Source organism: Rousettus aegyptiacus, unplaced genomic scaffold (assembly GCF_014176215.1).
Source record: "Rousettus aegyptiacus isolate mRouAeg1 unplaced genomic scaffold, mRouAeg1.p scaffold_m13_p_15, whole genome shotgun sequence".
NCBI lineage: Eukaryota > Metazoa > Chordata > Mammalia > Chiroptera > Pteropodidae > Rousettus > Rousettus aegyptiacus.
In genome coordinates, this window is record NW_023416290.1 from 50124220 (window position 1) to 50150987 (window position 26768).

At 54.1% G+C, this 26768-nt stretch overlaps 1 protein-coding gene and 1 long non-coding RNA gene across 3 annotated transcripts in view; one reads left to right on the forward strand and one right to left on the reverse strand.

The window, feature by feature from the left end:
- ZHX2 (zinc fingers and homeoboxes 2) overlaps positions 1–26768 on the forward strand; it is a 133253-nt gene that overhangs the window by 45038 nt on the left and 61447 nt on the right. For both annotated transcript variants that reach the window (XM_016131185.2, XM_016131184.2), the window contains exon 2: positions 20149–20218. The gene's annotated coding sequence lies outside the window, so the exon portion shown is untranslated. The remainder of the gene's footprint in view (positions 1–20148; positions 20219–26768) is intronic.
- Positions 11923–12923, reverse strand: LOC118612009. The gene is made up of 2 exons (XR_004954647.1): positions 12804–12923; positions 11923–12565 (listed from the first exon to the last, which is right to left on the reverse strand). It is a non-coding gene; the product is annotated as an uncharacterized LOC118612009 (long non-coding RNA).

The following is a 26768-nucleotide window of genomic DNA, read 5'->3' on the forward strand; positions in this document are numbered from 1 at the left end:
CGGGCGTGAGCCGCGTGAACTTAGAATGGGACTCAGATTCCCTGGTTGGAAAGTGAGAAGGCCGCAGGAGGTTCTGTCCCATAAATCTGTGGAACTGGAGTCGAGAACACTGATCCCCAGCAGTTCCTCCTCTCTCGGCGCCACCAGCCCTACCAGCCCTGCGTCCCCCAGGCCCCTCCCTGGCCACCCGCACCCCTGCGTCTCCTCCGGCCTCCTTGTTTTCCTCTCCCGACAAAGCCAACCTCTAGCTCAGTGGAATCCCCCATGGAGCTTTTTGAAATGCATCCCAGAACCTGACTCTGAATCCCTGGGAGGTGGGGCCTGGGAACCTGCATTTCTCCCCCCTGGCTACTCCCAGGAGATCCTGATTATCAGCCAGACTTGGTGGTTATTGCCTAAGCTCGGTAGTTCTCAACCTTGAGCGGGCATCTGAACCTTTTTGGGGGGCTCATGAAGTGACTGCCTCACCCCCCAAACTGCTGACTCAGTCCAGAGGTGGGGCCCCAAAATTTGTATTTGGAACAAATTCCCAGGTGATGCAGGGACCACTCTTTGAGACCCACTGCCCTGGCTCATTTCCTGAGAGCCCAGCCAGCAGGGAAACCTTTACTCGTGGGCGATGGTGGGGGTGGAACAGCCCCGTCAGCCCACGGACTTTTCAACAGAGACCTTAGAAATTATCGAGATGATTGTAATAACAGCTGCTGTTCACTCAGACACACACGACAAGCCAGGCCCTGTGCGAGAAGTCTGCAGTCCACGTTTCTCATTATGCTGTGGGGCTTGCAGATCCAGCAATCAAAGATGGATGGGATCGAGTGAGCATCTCAGATGCATTTACTACCACTGCAATCAGGATTTCTAGAGCAAAGTTCTATTTACCCCTGAGGCCTCCTCTCTTTGTTGTCTGGCCATGAGGGACTCTGTTATGCGAATTTCAAGCCAGGTTCAGGAAAGGGTCACTCTACAGGTTGGGGTGATATTTTGGTTGGAGGACGCTTTTGTTAGTCTCCCACGGATTGTGCCCTGCAGGTGGTGGCCTTTACCCCACACCTGTGGGACAGCGCTTGTCTCATTATCTAGCCCGCTTTGAGGGGACCCCTCATAGAAATGGGGAGTGCTGCATCTACAGCGCTCCGAGCTGCTTGGGTCGGAAGAGTCAGATCTCTCTCGAAGCCCCCGGCCTGGTGGGGTTCTGCCCGGGTTCCGGCCTGGCTGGCGTTCGGCTTGCCTGTATGGGCCTTGGAACAGAACTGCTCGTGCTGGACCCCGGGGAACATTCAGCAGTGAGAAGCGGAGGAGGCCGTGTCATGACTCACCGTCTTCCAGCTGGTGCGTCTTCATGGGGGAGCTTCTGTCCTTCCCCCTGACTCGTGAAGGTTCGCCTAGTGTTTAACAGGAAGCTCATTGATTTGCGAAGAAATATAAAACACAGAGTAATTAGAGAGGAAATACAGGTGGCTGTGAGGGCTTTTTCCACACTTAGCTCTTAATTCTCACCATGCACCAACACGCACACACACACACATACACACACACGCACACCCCATGCTTATGGTGGTTTCTTTTCTTCCCCTAGTTAATTTGACATCTGTCAGGGACTTCAGGAAGTCATCTAAGCCACCCCTGTCTTTCCTGCAGCATCCCCTACTTCCTCTGCTGGTCTCTTCTCTCTGCAAATCAGAGGAAGGAAGGCAGGAGGGGAGGAGGGAAGGACAGAAGGAACCACCCCCAGACACTGACCCCTTGGGGTGGCCAGGGATCCCATCCAGTGGCTTCAGAGTGTCTGTTACCCTTTCTGTTGTAAGAGGTTAGACATGCCGAGGTCCTGGGCAAGCTCTGTCCACAGCCTTGAAGGCAGCTTAGTGGAGTCAGCTGACATTGGACTTGGCGTTGGAAGTCAGCAGCTCTAGTCTAGGATCTGGCGCTGAACCCCGCCACCTTCTCCGAGCGGCACGTGGCCAGTCCGACCTGCCCATCTCCTCGGGAAGGAGGTGAAAGCAAAAGAGGTCATAGCTACGAAAGCATCCCTCAGTCTGCGAGCTGGAAGGGATACCGGGAATCTCGATGTTTAACTTGCCTAACGAGGACACCGAGGGCCAGAGAGAGGCGGTAACTTGCATGAGGTTGCCCAGCGAGTTCTGGGCAGAAGAGCAGATCTGGAAGTAGAGGCAAGGTGTTGTCATAGCCACCGTCATTGCTGCTCTCTGTGGGATTGTTTTGCCAGTGGTGAGTGGAGCGGCTGGGGCTGTAGGAGAGCTTCTCTGGGGATCTCTCTGGCCCATGCGTCTTCGTCGGCTTCCGAAACGCAGCGCTTCGTGACCGAACGCTCTGTCTCCCTCTGTCTCTCTGTCTGTCTCTCACACACGCGCACACACATCTCTCGATTTAAATAGCAAAAGGGCAATGACCGCTCTTTACAAAAGAGAATTACACTCGTTTTCAATGATTACGGGGAAACCTAATGGGCGTTATGCCACTTTGCAAGTTAGAACGCAGACATGGAAGAGTGAAACTTAAAGAGAATCTACTGCCCCAAGCCCCTCATCTTTGTGGGGCCCAGTGGCCTTGTACTTGATTAAGCCACCATTCCCCTATTATCCCTGTTCCCCTCCCACAAATACACACATCATCTGGTCCCCCTGCCCCCAAACACACATAGAGTGAAACCAAAGAACAAAGGCTGTTAAGACAGAGGATTGGAACTCATTTCTCACTAGCTGTGTGGCCTTAGGCAAGTTACTTAACCTCTCTGAACTTCAGCTTCCTCATCGGGACGATAGTAGTACTTCCTAATGTTGTCATGAGGATTAACAAACAGCAAGCATGAACAGAGTTTACTTAACGAAGGGACTGGCACAAAGTTGGGGCTTAATAAATGAATGCTATCTGCTGCTGTCGAAAATGCTGGAGAAATATTAAGATCACTTTTTTGTTGTATCATTTTCGTAAGAGAATAAACTGGTTTATCATTTAGACGGGATCTCAACAGGCCTCTAGCAATCTGACAGCATAGTTAAAATTCTGATTTTTCTACCCAGAGAAGAACAAATAATTGTGCAAGTTTTTAAGCACACCATAACTGGGCTGTTACCTTTGGAACATTGAGATGCTGTCACAGTAGTTTTCAATACTACCCTGTGGGTATAAATATCCTTATATCTGAAAGTGATGTAACATTGTGAACAATAAAAGGTACCGATACGTGCAACTGGAAACCATGAAAACAAGAATAAAAGCACAAAAGCCCGATTATAAATGCGATACAGGTTATATTATGCTGCGCTTTCCAGTGTACAGAGCACTTCTATCCATCCTCACGCCCGGGGGCCTCACGGCCAGCCAGGAAATAATCTCCGGGGAACAGTGGCTGATGCCGAGTGGGGAAGACAGGCAGGAGCCATGTCACGCAGGCCTTGCAGGGCTTGGTAAAGGGATCGGGATGGCTCTGAGTCCAGTGGAAGGAAGAAGCCTTTGAAGGTTTAAGCAGGAGAGCGTTGCGATCTTATCTTCATTTTTAGAAAATCGCTCCTTGGTCAGGCAGGGAGGTGACGTAGCAGTCGTGGAGATAAAGAGCAGTGGATGGGCACGGAGATGCGGAGTCGCAGGAGGGGGGTAGGATGGGTCAGATGCGGATGCCGATGGAGAGGGGAGAACAGGATGGTCCCCAGCCTCCCAGTGGGTTGTTGGGCGGTTGATGGTGGGGAAGTCTGCAGAGAAACAGGCTTCAGAGGGGAGGGGAGGGGAGGGGAGGGGGGGAGGGGAACCAGGAGACTTATCGCATTTCTTTTTGGGAGGAAGATCTGTTTCCCCAAACACTCAGCCTTCTGATGGCAGAGAGCAGGTCGTATTCACCAGCTCCTGGGCTTTGAATAAAGGCTTTCAGTGAGCAGGAGGAGCTCAGGCCCGTCCCGGGCAGCCGGTCTGTGAAGAATGCTGCCCCTGGCAAGGCACTGCGTTCCTTCCACCGCCAGGGAACCAGGAACCATTAATGACCCCTTCTCAGAACGCCGGGCCTGGTACAAGAAACAAACAGAAAGCCCCGATGCCCTACCTTCTAACGTTTCAGGCTCTGGGTAGCGTTTTCTTTTGGCAATCTCCACGGGATCTTTCCTCCGCTGATGTTTGTACTCAGGCCTTAAATAACCTTTACCCTACATTGGCGAAATTATACTAACATCAGCAACAATAATCAGCTTTTGTAGAGTGCCGTTCAATTAAAAGACCTCTTTTATGTATGTTATTTGATTTTAGCCTCAGGAAAATCTCTACAGACAGCCCCCAACTTGAGAAGGTTCAGCTTATGATTCTTTTCACTCTATGATGGTGCAAAAGCGAGACACACTCGGTGGAAACTGTGTTTTCCCCAGGTGACGGTACGTAGTAGATGCTCTTTCATGGTGCTGCGAGTCACAGTCCCAGTCAGCCACGTGATCACAAGGGTAAATAATTGACAGTGTTAGGTGGTCTGGCCGGCGGGAGGCTGATGGAAGGGTCCTGAGCGCGTGTAAGGCCGGCGAGGCTTAGCTGTGATGTTCGGTAGGCGACGTGCAGTAAACACATTTCCGTCTTACAATATTTTCAACTTACGATGGGTTTATCCGGACATAACCCCATGGTATTTGAGAGGGCAAAGAATGTAGCAGCCGAGAGCATGTAAAATTATAGTATTAATAGCATTATTATTAAATCAAAAGTGTTAAGGTGCTTGGAACAGGACTTAACACATGAATGTCAGTTGTCGTTTTTACGATTGGTTTCTAGACGGAGAAACTGAGGCACAACAAGGCCGTGATAGACACACTCAGTAGTGGAATCCACTGTGAGTCGTGTACGTATATTCTCAGATGCCACTCAAAACGCTTACGTTCCAAGGCGATGCTCGGTTGGACGGGGAGGGACCTGCCAGGGCTGGGTCCCCGTGAAGTTCTCCTCCCGCCAAGCGAGCTTCCCCACCTCCCGCTTCCCAGCCGAAGTCTCCACACCTCTCCCTCGCACGCCTACCTTCCGGGACAGCCCTCCTCCCTGCCTCCGGCCCCAGGCGCCATTTCCTCTGCCCAGCATCTCACAGTGCTCCCCATTCTTCAGAGTGGGGTTCAGGCCCCGCCTCGCCCCACCGTCCTGGTGCCGTTCTCCCACGGGTTTCTTCAGGAGAGCCGCCCGAAGCGCCACGAACAGGCACGTGACGTCGTCCACCCCAGGTGACTCCTCACATGGAGTCCGGGCCCCCCCGCCGGGAAGATGGAGACAGAGATCTTGTCTTATACCTCATGCTTCTCTACCACGTGTGCTTGGCCCAGTGCCAAGCCTAGAGCAGGTGCCTTCTAAAGAAAAACAGTAAAATGAATACTCTCCAGAACCTAGCTTGGCAAATGGGTCATGTGCTCACAGAAGTTCTCCCCTTGGGAAGCTCACCCCTATTCCAAAGGGGGTGCCATGCTTAGAACCTCTGAGGCCCCAAGAACGTTCCGCCCCTGTGTTCTCATCCTTGGTGTTGGCAGATCTTGGCAGGTGGCTTTGCCGGTCACACCTGTGGAACTGGGAATGTGACTTACCTTAGAAATACAATTGCGAGAGGTCAGAATAAGGGGCAATCATATAACTGCCTCCTAATCTGATTCTGAAGACAGCTTCGGAGGGGGCCTCCACACTCTCGGCCCAGGGCCATGTCACTGAGGTAAACCTAAAAGGTCTGCTGCGGGGACCTGTCGAGACAATGGTTCACGTGGGGCTGGGTCCGTCACGGAAGTGTGTTTAAAATTTGTCCTCAAAACATATTTTGAGGAATGAACGAGTGACTGGGTATATGAGTCGAACCTCATGATCTCATAGCCCAAGCATGTTTCCGAGAGACCAAGCGTGTGGCGTTGTGTGTGTGTGTGTTGTGTGTGTGTGTGTGTGGCGTTGTGTGTGTGTGGTGTGTGTGTGTGTGTGTGGTGTGTGTGTGTGTGCGTGCCTGTAAGGGGCAGGGGGCTGCTGAGCCGGCCCTGCCCCCAGAGGCCAGCAGCCCTCAGAGAGACACTCTCTGCTTCTGAAACATCTATAACCCTCTCTCCTCTCGCCTTCCCTCGCAGATCCCCGAATTTGTTTCAGCCCAGTGGCTCCCTCCACTGACCTGAATTTAATTATTTTATTCTTCACAAATAGAAGCCTTCCCCCTGCCCTGATTCCCACCCCCGTCCCCCAGATTACCTGACCTCTCCTCATTAAGTGTCCCAAGGACAGGGCTATGTGTGGGAAGCAGCATGGGCTCTATTCACAGGCCCTGTTCATTCAAAGGTCCCCACTGTCACTGTCCGTTAAAGATTTCATCTCTGATGCAGATGTGACAAGGCCAGGAGGGGCGGGGCGGGGGGGGGGCAGTGGTAGCAGATGGTTTCCCCAGATTCTCAACTTTTGTTTTTTCTGTTGAGTAAAATATTTTCCTGGGCATCAGAGGGACAGGAAATGGACAATCTCTGTTTCTTCGGAGACCAGTTCTAGCCGCTGGCAGAGGTTCGGGAGTGGCCGACCGACACACCCTGCTTGCAGCTCGCGCCTCCCTCTCAGTCCTCATGGCCGGGGCTGGCGGGAGCCGAGAGCTCCTCGGTGTCACGAAAAGAGGAGCTGGTTGTGAAATCCAGACCATACGCCGTTCCCAAGTGACTGTCATGAAACCCGAGGTGCCACTGAAATCTGTTTACCAGGCCACTGCCCCACCAGGGTCTCTTTGTAGCCACTCGCATGTGGACACCAGATTGGGCCGAATCCCAGCAAGGCCCTGAATCTGCGGGGCAGCTGCCAGGAGCCCCGGAGTGGCTGGACAAGGCTCCTCCGGGCTTTTCAAGGCGGAAGGGTGGGGATCAGGAGTGGGAAAGACATTTGGCCTCCCTACCTTGACCTTCACCAACGCCTGCCTGTCCCGTGAGCGCCTCTGGAGCCAGACAGTTCCACTTCTGCAACTCCTGTGCTGTGTGACTTTGGGCAAGTCACTTCACCTCTCTGTGCCTGGTTTTCCTTGTTTGTATCAGTTTCCTGTGGTTGCCATAAAAAATGACCACAAACGCGATGGCTTACAGCAGCACAAATTTATTCTCTCGCTGCTCTGGAGGCCAGAAGTTTAAACTCAAGTGTCGGCAGGGCCCTGCTCCCCCCAGAGGCTCCACAAAATCCTTCCTCGCACCTTCCAGCTCCTCGAGGCTGTTGGCAATCGTTGTGGCTGTATCACTCCGATCTCCGCCTCTGTCTTCACATCCCCTTCTCTCGGTCCGTGTGTTTCTCCTCTGGATGTCTCTTATGAGGACACTTGCCATTGGATTTAGGGCCTATCTTGATAATCCAAGATGATCTCATCTTGAGATCCTTACACCTGCAGAGACTCTTTCTCAATAAGGTCACCCTCACAGGTTCTGGGGAGTAGCACGTGCACAGATGGGTTGGGGGAGGGGCACAATTCAACCCACTACACTCATTTATTGAGTGAGGATGATCGTAACGCCTGCCGCATTATGGAGATTATGTCTAAAGTCCTTCCAGCGTGCCCAGCTCACACACACACACACACACACACTCGAAGTCTGCTCTTCTCAAAACCCTCACTAGCCACCATTTCATAATCACCATCATCATCATCATCATCATCATCATGGCCTCTAAGTTTCGTGAAGAGGCTTCCCAGACTTAAAACACCTAAAACTAACTCCTGAGTCCCAATCTTCAACATCTCAGTAAACACCTCTGCTCGTCCTCTGAAGAATCCTGGTTTCCTCTTCTCTCGCACACTCCATTCCATCCTCGTAAGTCCTGTCTGTTCTGCCTTTGGAATACGTCCCCGACCTGCCCACTGCCTCCCGGGGCCACCCTTCCCATTCGGGTGGCTGCGAATGGCACCTCCGGAGTTATATATACACAGCGCACGCTAGAGCAGGCGCTCCGGGGGTGCTGCATCTGGCCGCCCCTCCCAGGCCCCGGCACCTCTCACACGGACCGCTGCAGGAGCTGTGGGCTTCTCTTACCTGCCGCCCCTCCGTCCATTTCGCGCTCCGCACGGCCCATGACTCTCTGCTCCCCTCACAGCTACTTTCTCAAAGCATAGGCCGGGCTCTGTCACTCCCCTGCTGCAAGCTCTTCACTGGTTCCCCACCACACTCAAAGCAAAAGCCGGAGTCCCCGCGGCGCCCGCCAGGCCCCACATGCTCCCAGTCCCCACTGCCCCCGGCCTTTCGGCGTCACGTCCACTGGCACTGTCACCCTGTGGTCATCTCATTTCATTCGGACTACATTTAAAAGAGAGCCTGCCAAAAAGGCCTTCCCTGACCCCCACCGGGTCCCAGGCAAACTAGCACCCCTAAAGTCTCCCTCCTCTCATCCCGTGTTCTCGTCAACGCCCATATTGCTGCTGGGCGCGGTGTGTGGCTTCGCGTGTCAAATTGTCTGTTTTCCCCATCGCGCTCGACTCCGTGAAGGGAGGGGCTTTGTTCCGGCGGCTGCCGCCGAGTTTTCGGCACCTGGCACGTCGTAGGCACAGGATAGACACTTCCTGGACGAGGGGGTCGTTACAGGCGGGCGCTTGGCTTTGTGTGCGTTCCCTCGGCCCTCCCAGCCACCCGCGACATCAGAGTTGTCGTGTCCTCATCGGTCGGGGTACGGACAGTCATAAACGGCTACCCAGCTAGCGAGTGGTAGCGGCAGGGCCTAAACTAGCTAGTCCTACTAGAACCCGCTTTCTGAGTCACCGCCTGTCGTGAGGCGGAAAGGAAAGACCGTGGGTGGAAGACCTTTGGACGCGGAAAGTACCAGAGTGACAGTCGCCGTGCCCGTGACATGCAAGCAGACTGCTCCACACCGGTGTGGGCCTCCTTCCTGTTTAATTTTTTAAACTTTTGAGGATTACCGGTGCTGCCTTCCTGGGCGACGCGACGTGAGCCGGCAGAAAGGTGTCTGCGAGGCATTATCGTCCAGTTACCGTCAGAGTTGGGGGCTGAGAACGCTCCAGAAACGGGGCGCGCAGGCTGCGCGACTGCGTCCTTGCTTCCAAAAACGGGGCGGTCCGTGTCTCTGCTGGTAGTAAACGTGGCATATTGATTAGAACCCGGCATGTCAGCGCGGAGCCGTGCAGAGAGCGCGAGGCAGAGTCGAAAACGAATATTCTCAACTCTACCGCTAAAATACCCTGCGGCCTTAAATGATAATAATAACTCCTACTCCATGAGCGTCCCCAAGTGCGAGGCAGGTTCCCAGTGCTTTACACTTATTAACTCACTTAACCACTCTGGGGAGTCAGCACTCTTATCGGCCCCAGTTAATCCCAGTCGCAGAGGCACAGAGATGTTAAGTAACTTGGCCAAAGTCACACAGCTAGTAAAACAGCAGAGCCAGCGTCTGAGCTCAGGCCATGTCTTCTGCGGATGGGTTTTAACCAGCTCTTCTGTGACTGTCCGCTTCATCTACGAATGGTGGAGAGGACGTTGAATCCCATTTTCCGACTCGAAAATTTTACGCTTTGGGGCCCGAGAACCGGGGAGTAGTTTCGAGTCGCCACATGGATGCAAACACGTGGGGGCCTGGGGCGGAGCCGGGCGGAGCCTCGGACGGCAGAGCACAGACCCAGGATGCCCGCTCGCCTCCCGCCGAGCTCTCGGCAGAGCACAGACCCAGGGTGCCCGCTCGCCTCCCGCCGAGCTCTCGGCAGAGCACAGACCCAGGGTGCCCGCTCGCCTCCCGCCGAGCTCTCGGCAGAGCACAGACCCAGGGTGCCCGCTCGCCTCCCGCCGAGCTCTCGGCAGAGCACAGACCCAGGGTGCCCGCTCGCCTCCCGCCGAGCTCTCGGCAGAGCACAGACCCAGGATGCCTGCTCGCCTCCCGCCGAGCTCTCGGCAGAGCACAGACCCAGGATGCCCGCTCGCCTCCCGCCGAGCTCTCGTTTGCAGCTTGCTGTCCCGTCTTCGGTTCCTTTTCTCGCCTCGATGGTTTGCAGGCGAACAGAGGACCTGTAAGTGCATGTCTCTCCTCCTGCCATCTTTCCTTTCTGTGTGGAAGAAAAGGACAGTGTAACCCTGATGGTCGCCCGGTGCTTCTTAACTTCAGAGCATCCTCGCAGCTCTTCTCTCGTTTGATTCACACAGAAACCCTGGGTGGGGAGGCAGGGAGAGTCCCACCTTACAGATGAGGAACCAGACGGACAGGCTGAGAAGGCCGATCTTAAGGTCACATTTATCTCCTCCTACCAGTATTTCCTGGGTCTTTTTCAGGGTTTTTCTTACTTCACTGAAGGGATCTCAGCAAGCACAGCCTTTGCTTGCTCCCGGCTGCCTCCCACGCTGCTGCCCCTACATGGTAATAGAGACCCATCACAATCACAGCTGTCCTTTATTGAGGGTCTTCACGTGCAGACGCTGTGCTAGGAGCGCCTCATGTTTTATTTCCTTCTAATCCCCACAATACCTCTTTGAATAAACAGCATTAACGAAGATGCCCATTGTATAGATGAGATGCCCGAGGCCACGCGGCTCCAAGCCGAGGGAGAGAGGGAGGGGAGGAGGAATTCACCTTCCTAGACCCAGCAATGAGGATTCCGTAAAACATGGCGTATTCGTCTGCTCAGGCTGCCGTGACAAAATCACACAGCTGGGCGGCGTAAACAACAGAAACTCGTTTTCTCACGGTTCTGGAGGCTGGTAGTCCACCATCAAGGTTCCGGCCAGTTCCGTTTCTGGTAAGGACGCTCTTCACTTGCAGACAGCCACCTTCTGGATGCGTCCTCCCAAAGTGTGTGAGCGAGCCCTCTGGTGCCTCCTCTTATAAGGATGCTAATTTTATGGGATCAGGGTCCCACTGTTATGACCTCATTTAACCTCCCCTGGAGGTCCCATCTCCAAATATCGTCGCGTGGGGTTGTGGCTTTGACATATGAATTTTGGGGAGATAGACATTCGGTCCACATGCATGGCATTCAAGGTCATTCGATCCACAGGTGTTTCCTGCGTCCTTACTATGGGGATTCCGAAAACTCTGAAGGCGAGCAGCGGAGTCCAGTGCTCAAAGCATGAGCTTTCTTATCAGACAAATGCGGGTTTGATACCTGCTACTCCACCTACTCGCCATGTGGCCTTAGACAGCCTACTCAGCTTCTCCGAGCCTCAGATCCCTCGCTGTGAAGTGGGGACGATGACATCACCCACACAGCGAGTGACAATTAAATGAGAGTAATTCCCGTCCACAGCGCCTGGTGGCACTCATTATTTCATCCGGGGAGCACTTATTGAGCATGAGCTCCATGCCGGACACTCTCCTGGGGGCTGGGAACCCAGCGGAGGGCAAGCCTGATCCCTTCTTCTCATTCTTCCTGGAGGATCCAGATAATAAACAAGTAAATTAGTCATCGGGTAGCAAGTCAGTGACTCGAGAATGGGGTGCAGGCTTTATTTCCTTTAAGGAAATAAAACGGGTAGTAAAAATAGAGGGCAGCAGGGGAAGAAAGGCCTCACCGGGGAGGTGACTTGGACGAGAAGCTGACAGCCATACAAAGGCTGGGGACCGAGTATTCCAGGTGGGGAGCAGCAGGTGCAGAGGTCGGCACGCTCGGTGCCTGCACCAGCCGTGAATGTCCATTGTGACGGTGGTTGCCCTAGCATGGGGCCCCACCCTTGTGTGGACATCGGACCTCTGTCCAGCCCTCCCGGGTGCAGTGCCCAGCTGAGCTGGGCTTGCAGAGGACAGCGGCTCAGCGAAGGCTGCTGTGGTCGGGGAGGCCTGTCGAAGCTGGACGAGGGAGGAGGAGGAGGATGTGTGTGGAAGGAGGCGAGCATTCCAGGGAGAGGGGAGAATTTGGTTGAAGGACCTGGTATCCAAGGGGCCGTGAAGGTGGCCCAGGTTCAAGTCAGTTCTGAGAGAAACGTCAGGCCCAGAGGCCCGAGGCCCCACTTGGATGACTTCAGCATTAGCTGGCAAGAGCAGCAGCAGCCTCTACTGTCACAGCAGGGTGGGCAGGTTGTCATTTGCGAGGGAATGGGCTCCCCACTCGAGATGTAAGGCCCTGGGCAGAAACCCAGGGGTGTGAGTCACAACCAGATAGACGCACGTCTTGTCAGGGAAATCACGGCCGCGGTCATGGCCGTGGTTTCCTGGAAACTTCCTGAGTGGAGGGCCAGGGGGCTCTTTGAGGATGGTACCAGCCACGGTCGAGAAAGGGGAACATGCTGGGAGGGCTGGGCCGAGGCTGGTGGCCCCGGAGCTGCACCTCTCAGCGGCCATGGCCACCCAGCCTTCCAAAGCCCCTGGCGGAGTTGAAGCCTGATGCCAGTGGACACGTTTGGGGTTGTCTCCCCTCCTCCAGAGTGCCTGGAGCTTCCTGGCCTGCTGGTGGGGTGAGCATGCACCCCTGAGGCGTGGGTGTGGGACAGGGAGCTCGGCTGGGTGATGGGACCCACGAGTCCTCATTCCACAGACCTGGTTTCAAATCCGGGGAGTTCACCAACGCAGCTTCTCTGGCCCTTGGTTCTCTCATCTGCAAAGAGGTGGGATAAATTGGGAGCTCTCCAAGGTTCCGCCCTGCCGGACCATCCAGGCACTTCCTTCATTTTCCTTCCTGTAGACAGGAGAAACTGAGACCCAAGTGCGGGGGGTTTGCCCAGAGCCAGCCCAGCTGAAGGTGCGACCGGAACTCCTGCTCCGGCCAGATCTGCACCTCCACCCTTGCTCCAATGTCCGGCCCGCCTCCCCCATCTTCTGGCCCCTAGATGCGCCTCTTTCCCCCTTTCCCCTCTGCCTGTGCTCCTCACCAACCAGACACAGAGGTTCAGCCACCCCATGGATGATGCTCCCACCTGGAGCACGTGGGAGCTCCCAGGGCCATCAGCCCCTTGCGTGTGCTCAGAAAGCCCTACCAGATCACCCCGGCCAGAGTCATTACCTTACCCAGCCCTCCCCATCCATGTCACTTTACAATCCTGCCATGGGCATTTCCGCTTACTTGTATTAGAATTCCTTGAGCATGCATCATAGCTCCTCTATACGACTGCAACCTTGTGGACAGCAGGAACCGGTTGCCCCCATTTGCTCACACCTACCCCCAGGCTCCCCTTCGACATTTGGCGTAGTGTTTGTATTCTAAGCGGTGGAGAGATATTTGTGGAATAAACGGGGTGTTCGTTCTTCTCGGCAAAAGGGTTATTTCCTTTCAGAATGAATGGATGGGTGTGTAAGAGCATCTACTCTAGAACTACACCGGGCTGAATCTTAGCTTCACCATCCGTTTGCCGTGGGACCTTGGGCAAGTTAACACTTTTGTGCCTCATTTTCCTCTCTTGAAGAAAATGAGGATTAATCACAGTCACCTAAACGGTGGCTGTGAAGATTAAATGACGTGCTTGATATAGTGCCTAGGACAAACTGGAGTGGATAAATGCGGCTGTTCAATTTTGGCGATCGTACATCCGAATTTTTATTTGATTTTAAAAACTTATTCACCACCTTGCGCAATTCAAGTGTTAGGTAGTTGCCAGATCCTTTCCAATCCTCGCATTTATTGAACCCACATCAAGCACTGACCCCTCACCGCATAGCCTCCCCCCATGCTCTTGCCCGGAGCAGGGGGCAGGGAGGGGAGAGATGGAGCCCCGAGTTGCCGGCGTTACCACTCGCCAGCCTGGGACCGGCAGCCACATTAAACGTTCTTGCTCAATTCATGTGACTAGACAAATTTGGAATGTGTGAGGGAGAGAGAGTTTTTCCAGCTATGAGTCAGTACGTTTCTGCTCTCACACACACATAAAAATTTTTTTTAAAAAATAAAGAGTTTAGTGAGAATCATTTATAAGCGCAAAGTGGAAACCTCTGGAAATTTTATTTTGACCCTGAAGGCAAGCAATACTTAAGACATTTAATAAAAGGTTTGAAACGGGATGCACCCGAGAGAAAACACAGCTAGCTGCCTTTTCCTTCTGTATTCACGGCCACCGTGTTCCCCTAGGGGAGTCCAGTTTACACGGGTTTATTATTAAGTGCCTCCTGCATACCCAGATTTGTGCTAAACATGGTGGGAAGATAAAATGTGTTAAAGAAGGGAAGCAGAACCGGCATTTCTTAAGCACCTCATATGCCAGATCATTATGAGTTGGAGGGGACATGTCCCACATTCAAGAGCCAGTGTGGGGGAAATGGGGCAATTACATTCAGACACTTGGGTCCGAACCCCAATATTATCTAACCCCCATCACATCCCATTTTATGGATGACAAACTAAGGCTCAGAGAAGATAAAATATTTTGCCTATGATCGCAAAGCCGTTGCATGGTAGAAACCCTCTCCGAAGCTGGGTCTGTCATTCCCGCCGTGGTAAAGAAATTAGGGTTAAATTAATGCCACTGGAAGCTGAGTAGCAGCTCAATTTCCCACTAAGGAGGGGTCGGACGCATGCGTTCTTGGAGGCCACGTCCGCGTATCCTCACCGGGCACGAGGTTGTCGCAGACCAGGCCCTTCGACCACCTTCTGCCACTTGCCTTCGAGTCCCACCCATCAGAGATTGTGAAGAACCTGATTCCCATCCAGGTCGATCCTCTCTTCGCTGTTGTTTATTTTAAAGAAAGAAACCACTGGCAGCCCAGAAAGCTTGTGTTCCCAGCTCCCTTACAGCTCTTTTGCGAGGGCTCATTTTCCTAGATCCCCGATCTCCGGGGAGCTGTGTCTCTGCCTCTGAACACGAGCTGCAGTCAAAGGCGCATTCATCCCCACGCTTGTGCCGGCCGCCGTGCCGGAGCCAGGGCTGGAGCGGGGCTCGGGCCCGGTGCCCCGGCAGAATTTTCCCCTGTGCAAATCAGATTGCCCTGTGGGTGCCCTTTGTCGAGATGGCAGGGGCCCAGGCATTGCTTCTCAGATCACTGGGGGACCCAAAGGGGGCTCAGGGTAATGGATGGGTTCCACTATTCGTTCGACAAATACTTTTGAGAGCCACCATGTGCCGGGAACTGCAGACCCCAAGAATCTCAGCTCTTTAGTGATTTCCCATCACTCCCACGTAAAGACTCAACTTTTTAAAAGGGCTGCAGCTCCCGCTCTTCGTCTGGCCTGCTCGGCTGTGTCTGCTCTGGGCAGCTGTCATGTCCACCATGGCCCCTGCCGCCTCGGTCCTGTGCACGCCCTTCTCTGGCTGTCTCAACCCTTCCTTCCCTCTCTGCTTGGTTCACTGCTGACGGCCTTCCAGGTCCCCTCCCCACATCTGCTGGGTCCTCGTGTGCCTCTCCTGGAGATCTCGCCGCCATCGCGTGTGCTTTGGTCAGCACGATGATCTCATTGAAGTCTTTGTCTCCAACCCAACTGCCAGGGCCGGCTCATCTTATCTCCCCAGCTCAGGTCCCACAGTCAGTGAGTCCCCTGTAAAGAATGAAGAGACAGCGGCGAGCCAGGTGGACAGTGGCCAGCCTTGTGCCAGGCACATTTAGAGCGTCAATTATGCTTGGCGATTTCGAAGGGGGTATATTTGGATACAAACACAGATCAATTCTCAAGTAGAATTCAGCTTGATCAGTTCTCGAAATCCAAGACGTCGAGCTGAACCCGCCCCCCTCAATGAGGTTGTGAACAAACTCAGCTTCCTCCATACACTTGGGGGTCTTCGTGGAAGAGTAGGTTGCAGTCGGTGGGAGAGATGTCGGGCCAGAGTTCAAACCCCAGCGCTGGGCAATATTCCTGTGATGCCGGGCAATTTATTTGATCACTCTAAGAGTCAGGCGTGCCGTCTGCAAGACAGGACGTGACCACCTGCCCCTCAGAGCTGCTGTGGGAAAGAGAGATGACGTGAGGGTCCAGCTCCGTATCTGGCACAGGGCAAGTGCTCAGGAAGTGGTGGCCTTTGCATTAGTCATTTGCTAGTGACGGTCTTTTGAATTAAAGGCTGTTTGTTCTTGGTGACTAAGGTGACGCGTTTTCTGGAGCAAAGACAGGCAAACTAGGACTGTACTTCCAACTTACAGAAAGACGGCTCCCCAGAGTGGTCCACCATCTTTGAACTTGACCTTCCTCTCCTGAGTCCAGCCTGGAGCCAGAGCCCATCGCGCCCTCCCTTGTACTCCATGATGGCTCGCCCTCTGGTCCATATAAGGCCATCACCTCGGGTCATAATGACACGTTGACTGGACCCGGAGTTTGTTACTCATCTGCTAAATGTTTGCTGAATGAAAAATGGGATGGAATAAACTTCCTTAGAGGGAGTCATCCGAGGGGAGGGTGTTTTCTTCTTCTACAGACTGTTCGAGTAGCTTCTCTTTTTTTCCCCTCCTTCAAGATTTAATAGGCTTAAACCAGGCCAAAATGGAATATGGAGGACTTGTGTGGAAAATCCTACAGGAAGGTTTTTCCTCATTGGGATTTTGCTCTAAATGACCAGCACTTTCTGGGGAAAGGAGTTCTGAGCCAGGAAGACTGGAAATGTGTGCGTATTGAGAGCTGCAAGGACACCGAAAAGTCCTGTACTGCATTTAAAGTGCTCGTAATGCGAGCTGCCCTTGTCCACGTGCAGAACCGTGCTGGGCACCGGGCCCCTGGATCCCTGACTCGGCCTGAGGAGGCGGGCTCTCTTCTGAGCCCATTTGGTTGGCAAGGAAACCAAAGTCCCAGGGAGGGACGTGATGGGCAGGAGGGCACAGAGGACGTGTGCAAGAGGACCAGGGCCAGACCCGGACGCCCTGTCTCCAGGTCCAGCACCCTTTCCCCATGCTGGTCAGGGTCAAGCGTCGGGTGGGTGGCGGTGCAGTGCTGGGTTCGAGGGTAGACGGGCAAACAAAACCAATTCGGTGAGACTCCCCAGCTCTGAGAACCATTCACTGTGCAACCCCGGCCAAGTCGCTCTCCTGCTCTGTGCTCAAGAAGAAGCACCTAGTCAGCCGAGGATAACGAGCATTATTGATAACAGTAGTAGTTAACATACCTGCTTGCGCGATTCTAAACACTCTGTATGTCGCTTCCCTTAGTCCTACAGGATAAGTCGGGAGGACAGAGCCTCGAAGGGAGAGGGACCGAGACAGCGTAGCCATGTGGCTGCACGGAGCACGGCAGGTTCAAAAAGTTTGGCAGGTCGGGAGCCCAGAACACAGCGGGGCAAGGCGAGGCAGGGAGACGTGAGCAGGGCCAGGCTTCTCGGGCCCTTGGAGGCTCCGGGGCGAGGAGCATGGTCCTTCTCCCGAGACGATGAGGCACCTGTCAGCAGCTCCCCGCTCGTCTCCCCTCCACGCACCTTGTTCTTTCTCACTCTCCGTCTGTTATTTGTCTTCCTCCTTTGCCGATCCCACGAGTTTCCTAAGAGCGAGGACTGGGTCTTATTTATTTATGTCTCTCTGATGCTTAGCACAGAGCCAGGTACGTACGGGTACTCAGTAAGTGATTGTTAACCGAATCTTTAATGTAGTATTCAATATTTAATGTTGACGTGTTCAATATTTAATAACTATAGATCATACGTTTGTCATAGAGTTATTAATACCTATAAGATCGTTTCCATTAGGCAAGCGTTTCTGCTATAAAATGACACGTGCATTCCTATAAAACGTTGCATTCTGAAAAACGCAAAACTCGCAGCGCTTCGGGGACCACTGCGCTACGACAGAACCCTCACGATCAGTAATGAAGCGCAGTCCTAGCGACGGTCCTGGCACAGTTCAAAGGACCTGAACAACCATAGGGCTATATTCTAAAAACCGAAAGGGGAACTTGGTGGAGGGGCTAGCGCAGGGCCGAAGCTGCCGAGTTGGAGGAGCAGGTCGCCCGCTTTGCCAGAACATTCCGGGATGGGCAGGGCAGCCCGTGGCCTTTGCACCACGATCGGGGAGAACTGGACAGTAAGCGCTTCTGAGACCGAGCCCTGGGCCCGCCAGCCAAGACGGGGAGCGTGCAGCGAGCTGGTGTCTGGACGGCGAGGGGTCCTCTGTGGCTTGCGGTGCTCTGCCGTGTCGGGGGACTTGGCATCCAGCTCTTGTCACTTGGCGGTACAAAACATTACGGTGGTGGGAACATTTGCCTATGAACCACTGTGACCCCCACATTCTGTTGACGTCATTTGCTCATATAACTTCTATGCACTAACCTGCAAGTGCAGACCAAACGGTGTGTAATATAATCAACCCATGACTAGCTGACAAACAGGAATGCCACCTGGCCAGTTTACATCGAGAATGGTGCCGGTCACACTCCCCGTGTGGGCTGCGGACCGTTTTCCTCTTGGTCCGTGAGTCTGTTCAGTAAACCCATTCTGTTAGAATGTAGAGCAAGACCACGTGGCACTGGGTGGCACTAAGCAGAGCATGACACCTGGGATGTGACTTCTTTCCCCATCGGAAGCACCTGAGCTCTCGCCTCTGGACTTGGAGTCAGAGGACCTCAACCCCAGCCTGTGCGACCTTGGGAAAACCACTTCACCTCTCTGTGCCTCGGTTCCCTCAACTACAAAAGAGCTCTGTGACACCCCCAAGTCCTTTTAAGGAGATTAGCTGAGAAGCTCTTTCTAAACTCTAAAGGGGTTTGCAGAGTAGCGTCAAGTCAGGAATACCTGGCAGTGTAGGAAGAACCAGGTTCACGGGGCAGCAGGCAGCAGAGCTGAACGCCCCGGAATCAAGCTGAATTCATCACTGGGGATAAATGCAGAAGCTTGGGTTTCCTCACAGGAAGGAAGCCCAGAACCTCCGACTGGGAAATCGTGCCGGCCCTTGACAAAAGTGTGGAGGAGGGCAGCCTGCCTCCAAAACGCGGTGCCTCCCTCTCTGAGGGCTCTCCCAGACGCCCGGGACCGCCCTCTCCAGGGCCCGGGGTCATCCGCCCACCTCTGGCCAGCGCCCTCGTCCCCGCCCCCAGGCCGGGCCTGCCTGCCCCTTTGCCCTCTCATTTTACTTTCCCAAAATAGTGCAGTCGAAGGGACACCAGCTTGGGACTCACAAGAACATGAGTCTGGATCAGCTCTACCTCTTACTAGCTCTAATAATACCACGAAGGCCAAGTCCTGGCTTCCTTTAACCTAGTTCCTCACCTGGAGAATGGGCTTCCTGATGAAGACCTCCTCCCTCCCTTCCTCCGGCCCTTCCCTCCTTCCTCCCCTCCTCCCCTCCTCCCTTCCTCCCTTTTCTCCCTTCCATGATTAAAAGGTTTATAAATGAACACCTTGCAGACTTTAATATGCCCAGGTGTCACCCGAGGAGCCTATTAAACAGCAGGTTCTGATTCCACAGCGCTGGGTGGGGCCTGAGAACCTGCCTTTCCCACAAGCTGCCAAGTGACGTGAATTCGCCCCTGCCCAGCGAGAGTATAGATCAGGTCCAGAGTGCCCGGCCATGGAAAGCACTCAGTCAACAGAAACCGTTGCCATGAGGTGACTTTTTTGCTCCATGCAAAGGGTTCTCCTCTGAGAGCAAGGACGGATGAAGAGAAACCTCTGCTCACCTCCAAACTTTCAGGGAAACAAGAAAAAACAAGTTTTGCTCTGCAGGCGGGCCGGGCGTGGGGAGCGGGGACCGGGCTCCCCGCAGCGCATCAGCTTGCTGCTCGGTGCCCACGGGCGCTGCAGGTGGGCCTCTGCCCTGCAGAACCCTCTAGAGCTCAGGCCTCGACTTGCCATGCTGGGAACGCGTCCTCCACGCCGGGCACACACCTGTTCCTCCAGCTACAGCTCTCCTGGGGAATTTTCAAAGCACACAGGGTTCGCTTGGCAAGAGTCTCCCAGGATATAAATACGCATTTGGGGCTTTTGTGTCAAGGCCTGCAGTATTTTTTTTTTTTTTTTTTTTGACTCGAGGCCTGCGCACAGGCCTCTCCCCCTCATCCTCATCAAAATGGAACCACAAAGGGCCCGCCACTCCTCGGAAGAGACACCAAAGAGACCCCAAGTGAGGTTCAAGTGAGAACCCCCCACACACACCCCACCCTGTCAGATCCTGAGGTAGTTTTGCAATTCTCAGCAAGCTGCTGACTCACCCAGGGCGAGGGTCTTTTTTTCCTTTTCCTCTCAGAATTGCCACAAAGCCCAGAGATTTTGAGGTTGGTTTCTTGAGCAGCTCGGTCCTTGCCATTTCTTTTCTCTGTCCTCTCCCCCTGTCCATCTGGCCCCCCAGTGCCTCGGGCCTGCCAGAAAACAGAGTCAGACACCCAGGTGCCCTGCCCTGCTTTTAATATCGAGTTTCTCTTCCTCGTAGGTCTCGAAGCACCGACTGCTCTCAGAGTGAACGTGCGAAAAATTCCCAGGATGTGAGCAGCACGGGACTGGTGAGTGACCACGTGATTGGTGGCGATGGATGTCGGGGCCTGGGGTGGATGGCACAGAGGGCGAGTGGGCGGCTGGGAGGAGCAGGGCAGCCCCGAAACCGTTTCCCTCCAGGCGCCTGGAAATGGCACAGTACAGAGAACCAAGCGTGAGCCCCTGGGAATTACTGGGTCCCTGCCAGTCGCTCACCAGAGGCGAGCCGAGCCTGCAGGTGGCGGGGCTGTCCCCCCTGTTCATCCAGGGGGCCTGTGCTTGGAATTACTCCCAGGGAACTGTCTCGCCAGGGTTAGGGAGACATTCTTAGGACTGAGAGGGAACTACCTGGCTCGCAGCAGTGTGTGAACGCCAGCCCTGAGGAGATGGGAGACAGAGGTGAGAGAGGCACCTTGGCACGTTTAAAGGGCCGTCGCTGATGGGAGGAAGGTGGACAGCTCTTGACTCAAATTCCTAACGAAAGAGGTGTCACAGGTGAGACAGGCGTCCGGTGGGGGCGGCGGGTTCGCCGTCCCTCGCAGAATTCTGGCCCAGGCTGGAGAAGCGTCGATGGGAAAGGCAGAAGGGGACCGCAGTTTCGCGTGGGGCGGTGTTTTCACAGACGCGGTTGCCTGATGACCAGGAAACCCTGACAGGCGGTGGGGTGAGGGAGAGTGAATGAGGGACGCTTCTGAGCCGCGCACCCCCTCTCCCAGCTGCCGTAAACCCGTTTGGAAGCTGCTAGATGAGTGACCCGCAGGTGTCTCCTAAGACATGCTGTGCATTGGCCAGCTGTCCCTAAGCTAAAGCCAGACAGCTGCACATACCACAGGTGTGACCCCAAACACCTGCCGTGTGTGATGGCGTGGGCAGCTCTCCAGGCAGGATGCGGGTTTACATCACAGGCTCTGGGCAGCTCTCTCGTACCAAGACCCCCAAAAGATTTACCAGCAAGTCACGCCACTGAGAGATTTGTCCCAGGATCCAGACCACACAGACCAGCAAAAAGGCTTTGGGGACCGCGGTGGCGGGGCTCCCCAGGCTGTGGGAGAACAGTGAGCATGGCTTCCCCAAGGGAGCTGGGGTTCTTTGGCAGGGCCACTGCCACGAATTCAGGTCGCCAAGATCCTGGCTACTCAGTGTGAGGAGGATCGCACCGCTGACCCAGCTAGGGAAATTGCGGGAGGGACCCCCATTGCAAATGGGGGCGGGGGGAACGATGAGCCCCTGGGCTCCCTTCGTGCTTTGTAATGTCTTCCTCCTCTGAGCCCAGGTCAGCGACAACTGTAAATATTTACCAAGGGCTCCTGAGGGTGGGGGCGCTGTGGGAGGCCAGAGACGGTGTTTTTCTGTAAGAAACTGACGGCCTGGATGAGAATTGAGTTTGACAGTCGCTGTGCATGGGCTGCAGTTTCGGCAGAGTCCTGAGTGCTGGGGTGGGGGAGGTGGGGAGGGCTGAACAGGGCCTTGAGCCGTGACTCGGTGCTTCCTTGGCAAGTCTTCGGGCAGGAGCTGGGCTTTCGAGATGGGCTGTGTCCTTGATTCACAGGACCTGGCACATAGTAGGTGCTCAGTAAGCGACTGTCAGATAGCCGAAAGGGAAAGCGATGGAGAGGCGGCTCAGGGAGGCCGTGTCTGTGTTGAGGGCAGGGCGCTGGAGTCCGACTGCCCAGGTTCAAATCCTGCCTCTTCCACCAGCCGCGGGGCCCCTCGCGGGCCTCCCTGTGCTTTAGTATCCTCTCTGTAAAATGGGGATAATGATAACACCTACCGCGTCGGCCGACTGTGACGATTCGGAGAATTAATTCATGTCAAGCTGCTTGGCCCTGTGCCGGTATGTGGGACGTGCTCAGTAAATATTGGCCCCTTGTTCTTGTTCTAGATATGGAATGTGACCACAGGTTAAGGTTCCTGTTGGGACAGGACACAGCAGCCTGGGTCAGGGCACAGAGCACTGGACTAAGAGTCAGAAGGCAAGGGCGGCTCAGCCCTTCATGACAAGCTGGGGGGCCCCACGGAGAGTGGTCCGACTTCTCAGGACCCCCCTTCCTCCCCATGCTAGCCTCTTTCCCTTGCAGAAACGGTCTTGAAAACGTGAAAAGCCTTAGTACAAAATACAGGTTCTACTGATACAGATGGACGATCGTTTGAGACTCGAGCTTGGGTCGTGTAGCCTCACGGTCAATGTCAGGTCCCTCTCCTTCCCCAGAGAGGTCCGGCCGTCTCCGCAGCTGCAAGACAGATTCTCAGAACAATGCTTCACCTTGTCCAATGCACTACCTAGCACACCAGGACTTGTCGCATACTTCGAATTAAAATTGCATTTGCCTGAAACATTTATCAAGGTCACATCTCTTACATCAGTGGAGCTGGGCCTAGAGAAGGAGCTCGTGCGGGGGCCTGCCTTCTCTTCCTCTGCCCATCGCGCCGTGGTTCTCGCTGGGTGGCAAGATCTCAGTGTAAGCCAAAATCACTTACGGCGCAAGCACAGCCCCTGGGCCTGTGGGGCCTTAAAAAATACCACTCACGCCCGTTTCCTTTTCCCCGTGTGCCCCCTAACATCTGCCAAGTGACCCAAACTTTACATCTGCCTTTAATGGGAAGGGGACAAGGATGGGGGGGGCGCTATTTCCTGGGGCAGCTTCAAAGGGAAAGCATTCAGAGGAAACGGGTCTCAATTCCTGACTCTGTCAATCATTTAGCTCATTCTGCCTCTGTTCAGATGGGGCGACTGGTCTAGGTCAGGGGCGGCAAAGAGATTTCGTCTTTTGTCAACTCCGATCCATTGGTCGTGGCTGCCAGGGGCATTGTGTCAAGAAGGATTCTGAGGAATAGCCACGAAATCATGTGCTGTGATGGACTAGTGATGTCTGATGAGGGGGCCGGAGGGAGCCTGTGGCACCCATGCCACTCTGGGCATTCTGAGACAAAGCGCTTTCTGTGACCCTTGTTGCCCTCGCCCTCGGTGGTTTTACGTCAGCAGCTTTGTTTGCATCTTAGAGGCCAAGCGCCGCTAAACCGCGTTCACCTGGACCATTTTTGGACCCATCCGAGTGAGGGAGAAGTCTCGCTCTGAGGGCACCTGCGGCATGCAGGCAGCTCTATTACCTTCAGTACATGTAGCCGGCCCGGCCCAACTGCATAGCTGGTGCCGGTGCAGGAACCGTGGTGGTCCGAGCCTAGTAGGTCCAACCACATGACTGGGCGCTCCTGACCTGACCTTCTCGGACACGTCACTCTGTGTGCTTAGGATGGATACAGCTGAAACTCTGACAAAAGCTCCCGGGGTGTTTTTGAACTAGAAAATCCTTCAATAGGCAGTTTTGCTTCTACTATTGCAAATTGCCAGAGAATTGAATTAGACTTGGCTGCACAAGCTAGGAATAAGCCGCTTTTCTAGAATGATATGCAGAAGATGAGACAAAATGGTCCAGAACTAGGTTCCCCCGGGTTTCCAGATCTGCAAAACGGGGAACTTGGATACCCCACAGGGCTAGTTGGGAAAGTACATGAGGTAAAATGTAGAAGAGACTTAGCAGGTGATGTCGCTCGCAAACCAAGATCAAAAATGCTGTTTTGTCTGCCCCTGTATCACTCACCGTCTGCACCCACCCTGACAGCAGGGCTTGCTTCTAGCAGTATGTTCGCAAAAACAATGTTACAGATAGATTTTTAAAATAGTGTCATACTTTTCAGATGACTACTGTTCGTTTTTCAGAGGCTCTTCCTTTTTATTCCCAATGATTCTTCCTTGGGAAAGATCCACCGAAGCCTTCGGCTTGGGCTCCTCTCTTCCCGGTGTTCTGGGTGGGGCAGCCGATGCCCCGGGGGCCCTGACCTGCACATGCACAAATGCTTGGCTCGCCAGGTTCTCTAGAGGGGACTGGACCCCACATGGTGACGAGACCACGTCCACACCTTCCCTTCAACTCGGCAAGTGTCAACACCCGAATTCCACTCTCGCTGGAGGGATGGTCAGGACAGCAAAGGTGGTCGAATGGCAAATTGACACCAAGTGAATTTACGTGTGAGTGTGCCCCGAGGATGGGCTTTCCTTGTTAAAAACGGATAAGAAGTTCGAAGAGATGACTCTTTCAGCCCTCATCTGAGACTCTTCAAAAGAAAGGTTAAGTTACCATTTAAAGACAATCAGGACCAATTAAATCTCTGGGAAGAGGGGAGAGGTACTCACCCAACAGCCTGGTCGTAGATCCCAAGGGCAGGGGAGCCTAGGGGAGCTCCTCAGGACTCCTGGGTTGGCTGAGCGTTGGGGTTCTCAGGGAGGCAACAGATGGTGCATGCTCTTTATTCTGTCCACCTGGAGCAGCGGTCCCCAACCTTTGTGGCACCAGGGACCGATGGTCCCGTGAGAATCCAATGCCTGGTGCTCTGAGGTGGAGCTGAGGCGGTGATGCTAGCGCCGGGGAGCGGCTGCAGATACAGATGGAGCTTCGCTCACCAGCCTGCCCCTCACCTCCTGCTGTGGATCCCAGTTCCCGACAGGCCACAGACCCAGACCGGTCCGCAGCCTGGTGGTCGAGGACCCCTGCTGTAGAGCACCAGTTCAGAGAAAGCATCGACTGGACTTGAACATGTAAAGTGAAGAGGGAGGGGTCAAGAGTGAACCCCAGGCTGCTGGCTTGGGAATCTAAGGGCGCGGTCCTTTGACCGTGGCCACGAACAGAGAGAAATCGCGTAATGGATGGTGCAGAGGCGCCGGGCGCGTAGCATCTGGCACACCTGCGGGACGCCCAGGGCCTGGCACGCGGGGCGGAGCCGCGGTTAAGCAGCTGGGCTCAGGAGTCCACGCGGCTTGAATTCACATCCTGCCTCGGCCACTCACTAGCTGTGCGACCTTGGAGGTGTCATTTTACCTTCCTGAGCCTCAGTTTCTTCATCTGTTTAATGGAGATTATGCGGTTACTAGATTTTAAGAGGGCTGTGCGCATCACTACATAAAAAGTATTAAGAGCCGTGACTGACTCGGAGTCTTCGATAAGTGCGACCTTGCATTACATAGTATTAGTACTCATACCAATTTGAGGATTAGCATTCGTATCCAACCTGGGCCTGGAACACAGAACAAGCTCAGGATGGGATGGATCAGTTCAGGAGTCATCTGTATACAGCTCCATGGCTGTCAGCCTGCTGGGCGTATCCGTGAGGGAGAAGAGATGAGCATCACCTGAGTTCCTCTCAAATTGTGTCACCTTCGCCTCAACCCTGGTAGCAGCCCCACCCACCCTCACTGTCCTATGAAGTCCATGTGAGCAGGCGTCACCACTACGAAGGGGCGTGCGTCACCTCCCTCAGGCCTATTGAGAAAGAATGAAGATGGACAGACAGCTGATGGAGGAGAAAGGCAAGGCCTTGGGGCGATAGCATTCTCAGGGACAGCTCAGAGCCAGAGGACAGATCCCTGGGACACCATCCACATTTAAGAGGCAGGACCAGAAGAAACAGCTCGGTCAGGAAACCAAGGTACAGCCATCCCAGGGGCCACGAGCATGACTTTCACTCAGCCCCGATGGACTGGACATGAGGACCCCCGGTAGGCGTTTGGTTCTTTTGCACATCCAGATGGGAGTGCAAACCACACTCGGCTTGGTGGCATCTGAGGGGTCCTTTGCTCCTTCCCCCAGAAGCAGGAGTAACAGCATACCTGAGCTAAACAGGAGAAATGAAGAGAGAAGCGAGAATGTCATCCCGCGCTTCCCCTGCGGTCCCTCCGAAACTTTGCCCGAAGGGCCCTGTCCTAACCCCCTCCCACAGCACCTCAGAGCCCGCAGTGTATTGGCCAAGGCAAACGTAGCTCCTGAAACTAGTAGGTAACAATACTTGAGTGTGTATTTGATTATTTTTGTCGGACTTTTTGTTATAAGATAGAGATCTAATTCAAACTGATGTAAGTGCAAAACAGAAAAGCAGTTTGTGTGAACCGAGAAGTCTGAGCTCGCCTGGCTCTGAGCCCGGCCGGGTCTGAACGGTGTCGGCGGCCGCGGTTTCTCTCCAGCTCTCCTCTCAGCTTTCTGGGCTCCACTCAGGCACGTCCCCCCGCCACCCCCCGACCCGGCAGCCTCTCTCATCAGCCCCCCACCGAAAGCGGGCTTTGCTTCATAGGCATCCTAGCAAATGCCCTGGAATCGAGAGGTTCAGATCCCGTGTCCCTCCCTAAGCCAAGGGCATCAGCAAATGCAGAGAAGGACCCCTCGTCCTCCAGGCTGTACAGGATGCTGTAAACAGTATACAGTTGACCCTTGCAGAACAAGGGGGTTAGGGGTGCCAGCCCCCAGCACAGTCAAACGTCTGCGTATAACTTTTGACTTCCCAAAAACTTAACTCGTAATAGCTTACTGTTGACCAGAAGACTTACTGATAACAGTCAGTTAACATATTTTATATGTTATATGTACTGTATTCTTACAATAAAATAAGCTAGAGAAAAGAAGTGTTATTAAGAAAATTATAAGGAAAATACAGTATTTATTGAAAAAGATTCACTTATAAGTAGACCCATATGGGTCAAGTATACAGTCAAGAATACAAGGGCCAAGTATACTGAGTTTCCTATTTATTTCC